The sequence below is a fragment of the Ranitomeya variabilis genome, chromosome 5, assembly GCF_051348905.1.
Source record: "Ranitomeya variabilis isolate aRanVar5 chromosome 5, aRanVar5.hap1, whole genome shotgun sequence".
NCBI lineage: Eukaryota > Metazoa > Chordata > Amphibia > Anura > Dendrobatidae > Ranitomeya > Ranitomeya variabilis.
In genome coordinates, this window is record NC_135236.1 from 182,554,785 (window position 1) to 182,567,383 (window position 12,599).

At 45.9% G+C, this 12,599-nt stretch overlaps 1 protein-coding gene and 1 long non-coding RNA gene across 2 annotated transcripts in view; one reads left to right on the forward strand and one right to left on the reverse strand.

Moving 5' to 3' along the window:
* The window catches only part of IL16 (interleukin 16), a 248,252-nt gene that overhangs the window by 10,105 nt on the left and 225,548 nt on the right, over positions 1-12,599 (forward strand). The gene's annotated exons all lie outside the window — the stretch shown is intronic.
* The window catches only part of LOC143775461 (uncharacterized), a 104,716-nt gene continuing 98,284 nt past the window's right edge, over positions 6,168-12,599 (reverse strand). Inside the window, exon 3 of the long non-coding RNA XR_013215651.1 lies at positions 6,168-6,285. This is a non-coding gene — a long non-coding RNA (uncharacterized LOC143775461). The remainder of the gene's footprint in view (positions 6,286-12,599) is intronic.

Consider the following 12,599-nt stretch of genomic DNA (forward strand, 5'->3'; position numbering starts at 1 on the left):
TGGGAGTTCAGGTTGCCCATTGACAAAGTTGTGGCTTTGCGTGAGGAGGTGCTGCGGGCTTGTCGTTTGCGGAAGTTGTCATTGAGGGAGTTGCAGTCGCTCCTTGGAAAGCTGAATTTCGCCTGTCGAGTTATGCCTATGGGCAGAGTATTTTCTAGGCGGTTGGCTATGGCTACGGCAGGAGTTCGTGCTCCTCATCATTTTGTGTGGTTGTCGGCTGACCATAAGGATGATCTGACGGTGTGGAGTAGTTTTTTGCAGAGCTACAATGGCCGGTTGTTGTTTCAGGAGGGAGTGGTTGACAATGAGTCGTTGGAGTTGTTTACTGATGCGGCCGGGGGGTCAGGTTTCGGTGCGTATTTTCAGGGGCAATGGTGCGCAGCACAGTGGCCTGCTTCGTGGATTTCTGCTGGTTTGGTTCGGAATATTGCACTTTTGGAAATTTTTCCTATTTTGGTGGCGGTGCATTTGTGGCAACAGGTTTTTCGGAACAGGCGCGTTCGTTTTTATTGTGACAACATGGGGGTGGTTTGTGCGATAAATAATTTGTCGGCTTCGTCGCCCCCTGTGGTGCGTGTGTTGAGACAGCAAAACCAGCTGTTTGAAATTGAACGCGCACGTAACGGCGACACATGTTCCTGGGGCTCATAATTCCATTGCCGACTCTCTCTCTCGTTCACAGTTCGAACGTTTTCGGTCACTGGTTCCAGATGCGGAGGCCGTGGGGTTGGAATGCCCTGCAGAACTTTGGCTTGTGGTGCTTGTGGTGTTCGAGACGCGGAGGCATTGATCAAGTCGTCGTTGGCTCCCAGAACATGGGAGGCTTATAAGGATATTTGGCTGGAGTGGGTAGAGTTGTTGAGGGCTGTCGGTTATGGGCCAAGCGAGCAGGAGCAGACTGGGGTGTTGTTGTCTTGGTTGAGTCGTGGAGCTGCAGAGGGCTGGTCCCCTGCTAAGGTGTCTCGTGTTATGTCGGGTTTGGCATTTGGTTTTAAATTATGTGGTCAATCGGATTTAACTAAGGTTTTTCTGGTAAAACAAGCGGTAAAGGGTTTTCGGCGGCGGCCGCGGCGTATTGATGCTAGACGTCCCGTGTCTTTCAGCTTATTGGAAAGGTTGGGCGGGGTTTTGCCTTCGGTTTGTGTGTCGGGTTTTGAATTGCGTTTATTTCGGCTAGCTTTTTCTTTAGCCTTTTTTGGGGCATTCCGGGTTGGCGAGTTGGTTTCACCTAGTAAGAATGTTACGGGAGGTTTATTGGCTCGCGATGTGTTTTTATCGGCAGGGTCGGTCGAGTTGTGGCTGCGGCAGTCTAAGTCCGATCAGGAAGGTAGGGGTAGCAGGATTGTGTTAGGTGCTGTTCCAGGCTCGGTTATGTGCCCTGTTGCCTGTTTAGCAAATTTTTGGGAATTGCGGCCTAGTCGTGATCGGTCGTTGTTATGCCACATGGACGGTTCCGTGTTGTCCCGGTATCAATTTACAGCAATTTTTAGAAAGGCAATTGGGTTGCTGGGCCTGGAGGTAGGTGGTTTCGCTCCTCACTCTTTCAGGATTGGGGCGGTGACGGAAGCGGCGTTGGGGGGCCTTGGGGTTCCGATAATTCAGCGCATTGGTAGGTGGCGCTCTGATAGATATCGGAGCTACGTGCGCCCGTAAATGGAGGTGCGTTTTTGCACAGTGGGTGACTGGATGGCTGTTGTTTTGGTCGTGTTGTTTTGATTTTCGTTTTGTGTTTTTCAGGTTCCTCGCCGTTGTTGGTGTGGATTTTCGGCCATTCATACGTCCATTGGGGAGCGCAGCGGGCTGACGTGCGGAACGACGGGCGGCAACTGGGTTTCGGTCGCGAGGTGGCGGTAATCCGTTGGTTGGGTTTTAGGGGATTGACGTGGCATAGGGTTTTAAAAGAAATTAACAATAGTGTTCGGCTGGACAGGGCTCCGGATGTTTTAGTATTGCACGTCGGGGGTAATGACTTGGGTGCCCGACCATTTAGGGACTTGATAAAGGATATCAAGCAGGATTGTCTGCGTTTGTGGGTATTGTACCCCGGTTTGACCATTATTTGGTCAGATATTGTGCCGCGCAAGCGGTGGAGGAACATGAGGTCTTTGGACAAGTTGAATAAAGCCCGGATAAAGGTCAATCGGGCGGTATCGGGTTTTGTGGTCAGGAATGGAGGTGTGGCGGTTCGGCATTTCGAGCTGGAGAAAGGGGAAGGGGCCTTTTGGTTGGCCGATGGGGTCCATTTGAATTCGGTGGGCATGGATTTTTGGGCCCTCGCTATTCAGGAGGGCATTGAACGGGCTATAATTTTTTCGGAGTGGTGGGGTCTCGGGCCTTTGAGGTGTTCAAAGGGCCTCTCGTTGTGGCGGCTGGGGGGAGTCCTGGGAGTTGGTAATAAATTGGTTTGGGGATCCATTTTGGCTTATGGCTCCTCTGTTTTGGTGTTGGTGTCTTTTGAATCTGGTGAATGGTGGTTGGGGAGTTCCGGCAGGGGTGGCCGGATCTCCTGGGATTTTTTACCATGAACAGGGAACCCTTGGGTGGGTTTTTGGTGCTCCCGAGCCAGGGTTTTGAACGGCCGGGAGTAAAGTTGGTGTTATGTACGTTCACGGTATGGGTTGTCAATCACCAGATTCTTGGGGCTCCGAGGACTCCTTCTAGCCTTTAAAAATGTTTTGATTGCTTTGTATTTATGTATTTATTGTTTATGTTTAATAAAAAGGCTACTGTGGCCTATATCATTCCAAAGAATTAATGATGTCTTGTCTTTTTTGTTTATAGGAATGATAGATGGGGGTCACGGTGGGAAAAGAGGTGTGGGTGGGGGTGGGTCTTTTTCCTAGAAGACTACCCCGTCGACAATACCAGGGTCAAGGAAAGGCCGGAGCAAGCCGTACCCCCTCCCCCCACGGCGTAGGCGAAGGCCTGCATGACAATGGGGGGGAGTGGGGTAGGTAAGGGGTTAACGAGAGGGGAGGGAAGGTCTTTTGGCCTGAGGGTTTATGGGAGTTTGGGGGGTGGGATTAGTCACTTCCCGCACTTTTGGATCGAGAGCAGTCCCGCCCTCCCGCCCTATTGCTGTTTTTTCTATTAAAAAAAAAAAAAAAAAAAATGGAAATAGTTGTGTCATGTTTTCGATCATTCAATGGCAAGGTTGTTTTACTTCGGGTCATTGTGGCCGTGGCGGCTGGGGGGAGTCCTGGGAGTTGGTAATAAATTGGTTTGGGGATCCATTTTGGCTTATGGCTCCTCTGTTTTGGTGTTGGTGTCTTTTGAATCTGGTGAATGGTGGTTGGGGAGTTCCGGCAGGGGTGGCCGGATCTCCTGGGATTTTTTACCGTGAACAGGGAACCCTTGGGTGGGTTTTTGGTGCTCCCGAGCCAGGGTTTTGAACGGCTGGGAGTAAAGTTGGTGTTATGTACGTTCACGGTATGGGTTGTCAATCACCAGAATCTTGGGGCTCCGAGGACTCCTTCTAGCCTTTAAAAATGTTTTGATTGCTTTGTATTTATGTATTTATTGTTTATGTTTAATAAAAAGGCTACTGTGGCCTATATCATTCCAAAGAATTAATGATGTCTTGTCTTTATTGTTTATAGGAATGATAGATGGGGGTCACGGTGGGAGAAGAGGTGTGGGTGGGGGTGGGTCTTTTTCCTAGAAGACTACCCCGTCGACAATACCAGGGTCATGTATCTTGTACCCATGCATCTGATCGTCCAGTCAGCTTCTGCAGTTCCGGGGACTGCCCTGGAGTGGTATCTGGTGTCTACCAGCAACCCAGCCTATCCACAACATCAGAGGCCCTAGTGAAGACCCGGTAGAGGTAGACACTTAGTCACACCCCTCCAGGGTAAACCAAGCCCATGGTGCAGTGGGTCCATACCCACGGGTGTTACCCAACCCTCCAGCATCAATACAGGGTTCCCAGTAATGAGGAATCTGTTTGACAGCATCTGGCCACAATGCACCTACAATATGTCACCAAACCACTTTGTTGTGATTACTACCAGAGACCATACCCTCTACATCAATGTAACCACTAAAGCCAGAACTATTGTGCAAACATGAATGTACATGTCTTTACAAATATACTGCAACTAAAACAGAAATGAAAGGGAGTCTGTCATCAGAAAATGACAATTAAACCAAGCACAGGTTCTCCTGTACACCATTGCCATGGTTAAACAGTTCAGTGCACCTTCCACCTTTTTTTTTACATTTATTCCTTCATCTGGCTTCAGAGCTGTTAATCAAGGAAGAAGGGGACATAAATAGGTGCAAAACAGCTATTTGGGAAGCGCTCTGAACAATTGGTTATAGTGAGCACCTTTAAACCAATACTCCCTAACAGATTCCCTTAAAGGCATACAACAGGTGATTGCATTTTTTTAATTTCAAACTTGCCAGGTTTGTTACATTTGTCAGAAAATTTTGATTTAAAGCAAATAAATTAGCAATTTCTGTGAATCACAAATACTTCAATTACCTTGATAAAATGTGTAAAACAATTGAAGCTTTTCTAGGACTACCGTATATACTCGAGTATAAGCCGAGACCCCTTATTTTGCCACAAAAAACTGGGAAAACTTAATGATTCGAGTATAAGCCTAGGGTGGAAAATGCAGCAGCTACCGGTAAATGTCAAAAATAAAAATAGATACCAATAAAAGTAAAAGTAATTGATACATCAGTAGGTTAAGTGTTTTTGAATATCCATATTGAATCAGGAGGCCCATATAATGCTCCATACAAAATACGCCCCATATAATGCTCCATACAGTTTATGGTGGGCCCCATAAGATGCTCCATATTAAAATATGCCCCATACAATGCTGCACAAATGCTGATTATGGCCCCATAAGATGCTCCATTCAGACATTTGCCCCCCATATAATGTTGCACAAATGCTGATTGTGGCCCCATAAGATGCTCCATAGACACATTTGCCCCATATAATGCTGCACAAATGTTGATTATGACCCCATAAGATGCTCCATAGACACATTTGCCCCTTATAATGCTGCACAAATGCTGATTACGGCCGCATAAGATGCTCCATAGAGATATTTGCCCCCATATAATGCTGCACATGGCCCCATAAGATGCTCCATAGAGATATTTGCCCCATATGCTGTTGCTGTGGTAAAAAAAAAATAAATCACATACTCACCTCTCATCGCTCAGGCTCCCGGCACTTGCTAAATTCACCTGTCCCCCGTTCCACCGCTGAGCGCCGCTGTGTCTTCCGCGTCCTCTGCACTGACTGTTCAGGCAGAGGGCGGCGCGCACACTAACCGCGTCATTGCGCCCTCTGACCTGAGCGTCACTGCAAAGGACGCGGAAGAAGGAGTGGCGCAGACGGTGGAATGGGGGACAGGTGAATATGCCCCTGTTATACTCACCTGCTCCTGGCGCGGTCCCTCAGGTCCCTGGTTCTCCGAGTGCTGACAGCTTCTTCCTGTGTTGAGCGGTCACATGGTACCGCTCATTACAGTAATGAATATGCGGCTCCACCCCTATGGGAGTGGAGTCGGGTCCATATTCATTACTCCTTACATTAATCCGAGTTCAGAGCTCCCCCTTCTGGCCTGGAGCATGAATGTGTTGTATGTAAGTGATTACCTGGTGAACGTTATCCTTCATCGCTTCCAAGCGTGACATCACTCTCCCCAAGGGGAAAGCAATTCCACGGTGACGACCAGGACCCTGGGGCGTCACACAAACAGTTTTGTAAGAGTGGGCCTGATACACTCAGCAGGTTAATTTCTCCTTTTTGGAAGCATTTTAAGATAGTCTTGGTTTTTTATTTATTTACTTTTTGTATTTTGCATTTGATCCATGATCTTGACACGGTTAACTTAATAAAGGATTAAACTATCTACTATCATTAAGCAGATCAAACTTCTGAAATGCAGAAAACGGCAATTGACTGTAGACAAAGGACATTCAAGTATGTGAATAGAGGCGAGTGCCTGGCAAGTTAGAGATGATTTATATAGGTCATAACAGTTCTTGTGTAACAGGATTAATATAGAAGTCATTAAATAGGAATCGTCATATGGCTTTATTTTATGAATGAACCATTAACACAAGGATTACATTAGTAATAAACTTTCAGTGAATCAGTAACTTGTAACATAATGATAACATTAATGATTACTGACGTATAGAGTAGCGTCAAAGCAACAGATGTGTGGAGTTATGGTGGGGTTGGCTGCTCTTACTTGGGCCAAGTGCTTGCAAAATCAGTTCCCCAGCTGGCTTCATATATTCTTTATCAACCTATAATGAAAATGTACGTCATAAGTCTTTGTGGGTTCAAAAGAATTGTCTACTATTGCACAAACCCCTGCTAATTCACTTTAGGACTCCATAGAAGATAAATACAATCTATACTCACCTCCCACAGCAGTGCCATTGCAGTGATGTTGGTGCTGCTCTTCTTGGTGGGTCACATCACTTTGTTTCGTCACTTGCCTGTTGATTGGCTACAGTTTATCAATATTCCTTCAGGGCAGGTGTCAGCTTGGACAAAACAGTAAAGGCAGCAGCTTATCAGGATCCCATTGGCTTTAGCAGGCAAGTGATATAACAAAGACACATGGCCCATTGGAAATAGCACTGGGAAAGGTGGGAGGTGAGTATTGATTTTTTTTAAATCTCCTATGCAGCACTCAAGTGATTAAGGCCTCTTTCACACTTCCGTCTTTCAGCATTCGTCACAATCCGTAGGTTTTTGTGAATGCAGGATCCTGCAAAAAAATTTGCAGGATCCTGCATTTTCCCATAGACTTGTATTAGCGATGGATTGTGACGGATGGCCATCCATTTCATCCGTTGTGCACTGGATCCTGCATAAAAAAACGGTTCATCGGGCAGAGAAAACGTTCAGTGTAAGGTTTTTTCTGCACGTTGGAAAATCGGTCAGCGATGCATCCTGCGCTGCCCGTCACTGGCTACAATAGTAGCCTATGGGCGCAGGATGCGTCACTGCCTGTGAAAAGCAGGAATCCAGCGACGGATCCCGTCTTTTCAAAGAGAGCAAGTGTGGAAGAATTTCCCGTCAGGGAAATTCTCTCTTGCTTGCTCGCTTTCTCTTTTTACTATTGATGCTGCCTATGCAGCATCAATAGTAACAACATAGAATGTGAAAAATGATAAAAAAAAAAAAAAATCGCAATATTCTCGCCTACCGGCGCTCCCACACAGCAGCTAGCGTTACTAGTTCCTAGTAATACATTGCGACTTCTCGCGAGATTTCGCAATGTATTACAAGGAAGTAACGCTAGCTGCCGGGATCATCGGTGATGCTGCGTGGGAGCGCCGGTAGGTGAGAATATTGCGATTTTTTTATTTTTTTTAACCTGATTTGTGTTGTGTATTCGTTTTCGCAGCGGAAAACCGCAGCGGAATACACAACAGGTGCACATAGGCTCGACGGGTCCATCAGAAAGACGGGCCCAGTGCACACGTTTTCCACAATCTGCACAGGATCCGTCATTTCAACGTCTTGACGGATCCTGTGCAGATTTGGAAGACGGAAGGGTGAAAGAAGCCTAAGGGGTTGTCTGGTCCAAATTGATAACTCTGCAGTCACTCTGTGTGACAGCAGACTTATGAATCCCCACAGCGCATGCACTCTGTGCTGCGGAGATTCACCGGTTTTAGACCCGGGACAGGGGGTATATATGAATTGTACACACTCCTGGCCAATGGGCATGGCCTCGCTCCATACACTTGTACTGAGTGAGGCCGCACCCCGTCTAGTGTGTGCACTGGAGGGGATTCATAAGTCTGCAGTCACTAAGAGCATCTGCAGACTTATCGATTTGGACAGGACAACCCTTTACATTTTCTTACATTTGTCTCTGAGAAATTTTGGTTAAAGCATTAAGTGGGCAATCAGAAATTGGAGATCCTTGTTCCATGTGCACTTTATATTCTTTGAAAAAATACTAAAGGGAGAAAATTACATTACATTTATGCCTAGGGAAAAAAAGAAACCTTGTTTCTTGCATCTAGACCAGGGGTGCACAAGCTACAGCCTGGAGGACACATTTGGCCATCTAAGCTATACTGTGCAGCCACAACTATCTGGTAACAGAAATTTTTGTCTGTGTTTACATGTAGTTTACGTAACAAAGACAAACGGGGTGGCACACAGTAATGTCTGTGTCCCCAATACATTTTAGGAGAATGGGTTCCCTTGACCCTTCTTTGTTTCTTCCAAAAGATGTAAGGGTTCTTGAGGTGGCCATCAATGCTTCTGGCTCTCTACATTGTAACCAAGGCATTTAGATTTACAATGCATGGCTTTCTCCTCTCCATTACTAACTTGGGGTAATGAGAACCCCTATTCTTCCCATAGTCGCTGGTACAACTTTTTTATACTACAATCTACCAGGTGTTTATGACATACAGTATAATGTTGATATGCTGGAAATGTGTCAGATGGTAATTCCCATACAAATGTTATTGTGGCCCTTGACAACTCATGACAATATAGCCCTTGGACTAGAAAAGGTTGTGCACCCCTGATCTAGACCTACATAGTATGTCAAGTCAGGATTGAAAGATGAAGACCTTCGGAAGCTGTATATACTGACATAGTGGAGATGATAGCTTACAGTACTGTAAAATCTTATCTTGAGAGATGACAGGAAAATAGCTCATGTCGCCAGAAACCTGTTAGATTTAGTTGTTAATGTCACAAAACGCACAAAACGTGTTCTGTAATTTTTACATAATTGTGTTGTTGATAAATCCTTTGTGATTACTTTAAAAAGAACTCCATGTGCTTTTATAAGTTTACAAAGTATAATTAATTTTTACTCAGATGGTTTGTCTTGAATTGTGCCTGGATACAGTCTCTAAAGTCATCTAAGTTACAGGAAACATGTAGTTAAAGAGTTGAAAAGATTGTTCAGAAAAGGTCATTCAAAAATTTGGAGGAAATTCAAAAGGAGTGGACTGCTGTTGGAGTAATTGCTTCAAGAGCCACCACACAGATGTATCCAGGACATGGGCTACAAGTGTCGCATTCCTTGTGTCAAGCCACTCATGACCAATAGACAAAACCAGAAGCATCTTACCTGGGCCAAGGAGAAAAAGAACTGGATTGTTGCTCAGTGGTCCAAAATGTTGTTTTGAGATGAAAGTAAATTTTGCATTTCATTTGGAAATCAAGGTCCCAGAGTCTGGAGGAAGAGTGGAGAGACACACAATCCAAGCTTCTTGAAGTCTAGTGTGAAGTTTCCACAATGATGGTTTGGGGAGCCATGTCATCTGCTTGTGTAGGTCCACTGTGTTTTATCAAGACCAAAGTAAGCTCAGCCGTCTACCAGCAAATTTTAGAGCACTTCATGCTTCTCTCTGCCGACAAGCTTTTCATTCTCCAGCAAGATTTGGCACCTGACCATACTGCCAAAAGTACCAATACCTGGTTTAAAAACAGCAGTATCACTGTGCTTGATTGGCCAGCAAACTCGCCTGACCTAAGGGTACTGTCACACATTGGCACTTTGATCGCTACGACGGTACGATCTGTGACGTTCCAGCGATATCCATACGATATCGCTGTGTCTGACACGCAGCAGCGATCAGGGACCCTGCTGAGAATCGTACGTCGTAGCAGATCGTTTGGAACTTTCTTTCGTCGCTGGATCTCCCGCTGTCATCGCTGGATCGTTGTGTGTGACAGCGATCCAGCGATGCGTTCGCTTGTAACCAGGGTAAACATCGGGTTACTAAGCGCAGGGCCGCGCTTAGTAACCCGATGTTTACCGTGGTTACCAGCGTAAAAGTAAAAAAAAACAAACAGTACATACTCACATTACGGTGTCTGTCCCCCGGCGTTCTGCTTCTCTGCACTGTGAGCGCCGGCCTGCCGGAAAGCGAGCACAGCGGTGACGTCACCACTGTGCTTTCCGGCTGGCAGACACAGTGGAGAGAAGCAGAACGCCGGGGGACAGACACCGTAATGTGAGTATGTACTGTTTGTTTTTTTTTACTTTTACGCTGGTAACCACGGTAAACATCGGGTTACTAAGCGCGGCCCTGCGCTTAGTAACCCGATGTTTACCCTGGTTACCCGGGGACTTCGGCATCGTTGGTCGCTGGAGAGCTGACTGTGTGACAGCTCCCCAGCGACCACACAACCACTTACCAACGATCACGGCCAGGTCGTATCGCTGGTCGTGATCGTTGGTAAATCGTTTAGTGTGACAGTACCCTTAACCCCATAGAGAATCTATGAGATATTGTCAAGAGGAAGATGTGAGACACCAAACCCAACAATGCAGATGAGCTGAAGGTTGCCATCACCGCAACCTGGTCTTCCATACCATCTCAGCAGTGCCACAGGCTGATCACCTCCATGCCACGCCGCATTGATGCAGTAATTGATGCAAAAGGACCCCCGACCAAGTATTAAGTGCATTTAGTGAACATACTTTTTAGTAGGCCAACATTTCAGATTTTAATATAACTTTTCAAATTACTGAGATAATGACTTTTGGGTTTTCGTTTGCTGGAAGCCATAACAGAAATTAACATTAACAGAAATAAATACTTGAAATAGATCATGCTGTTTGAAAAGACTCTATATAATATATGAGTTTCAGTTTTTGTAATGAAGAAGTAAAATAAATCAACTTTTTGATGATATTCTAATTTTGTGAGAAGCACCTGTACATGGGGCCAGGATGAGAGATCATATGGGTTCAAGATGGAGACACATGGGGTCAGGATGGGAAGCATATGGGGTCAGGATGGGAGATCATATGGGGCCAGGATGGGAGATCATATGGGGCCAGGAAATCATATGGGGGCAGGATGGGAGAACAGATGGAGGCAGGATGAAAGAACAAATAGGGGCATGATGGAAGAACATATGGAGGCAGGTTGGGAAAACTTTTTGATGATATTCTAATTTTGTGAGAAACACCTGTATATGGGGCCAGGATGGGAGATCATACGGGCTCAAGATGGAGACACATGGGGTCAGGATGGGAGGCAGGATATAAGAAGATATGGGGACAGGATGGGAGGACAAGTGGGGTCAGGATGGGAGATCATATGGGCCAGGATGAGAGATCATATGGGCGCAGGATGGGAGAACATATGGAGGCAGGATGGAAGAACATATGGGGGCAGGAAGGGAGAACATATGGAGGCAGGTTGGGAGAATATATGGAGGCAGGATGAGAGAACATATGGGGCAGGATGGAGACAAATAGGGGCAGGATGGGAAAACATATGGGGTCAGGATGGGAAAACATAGTTGCCATGTTGGAAGATCTTATGGGGCTGGATGGGAGAACATATGGGGGCAGGATGGGAGAACATATGGAGGCAGGATGGGAGAACATATGGGGGCAGGAAGGGAGAGCATATGGGAGAATATGAGGGCAGGATGGGAGAACATATGGGGGGCAGTATGGGTGAATATATGGGGGCAGGATGGGAGAACATATGGGGGACAGGATGGGAGAACATATAGGGCCAGGATGTAAGAGCATATTGGGGCAGGATGGAGACATATGGTGTCATGATGGGATAACATATGGGGGCAGGATGGGAGAACATATGGGGGCAGGATGGGAGAACATATGGAGGCAGGAATGAGACACATGGGGGCCAGGAATTAGACACATGGGGGCTAGGAATGAGACACTTGGGGGCCAGGAATGAGACACATGGGGACCAGGAATGAGATACATAGGGGAATGTCGTTGTCATGTTGGAACGTCCAAGTATGTGCCATGCGCAGCTTCCAGGCTGATGAGTGCAAATTTGCCTTCAGTATTTGCTGATAAGGTGTTGCATTCATCTTTCCTTCAACTTTGACCAAATTTCCTCTGCCTTTGTAACTCACATATTCCCAAAACATCAGTGATCCACCTCCGTGCTTTACAGTAGGAATGGTGTTCCTTTTGTGTTGACCTCTCTCCAAATGTAATGTTTATGGTTGTGGTCAAAAACTTCAATTTTGGTCTCATCACTCCAAGTTACCTTGTTCCAGAAGTTTTGTGGCTTGTCTCTGTGCTGTTTTGCATATTGTAGGTGAGATAATTTGTGGCATTTGCGCAGTAATGGCTTTCTTCTGGCTACTCCACAATGCAGCCCATTTTTCTTCAAGTGCCTCCTTATCATGCATCTTGAAACAGCCAAACTGCTAGTTTTCAGAGAGTCCTGTATTTCAGCTGAAGTAATTTGTGGGTTTTTCTTTGCATCCCAAACAATTTTCAATCAATTCCTTGGATATCTTTTTGTATCCCTTTCCTGTTTTATACAGTTCAACTACCTTGTCCCGTAGATCCGTTAAAAATTCTTTTGCTTTCCCCATGACTCACAATCCAGAAATGTCAGTAAATGGATGAAAGATGCAAGAGTCTGTCTGGATCCCAGGAATTCACTCAGCTTTTATGCACATACACTGATTAGAAGCAAACAGGTCACAGGTGAGGATGTAACCTTTAGTAGACAATCCAACCCATTTGTGTCAACTTCTGTGCATGTAAAATCAACAGACCTGGCACCCCAGCCTGACCAAAGAACTGATGCGAGCTTCCAGGGCTGCTGAGCGGAGATGGAAA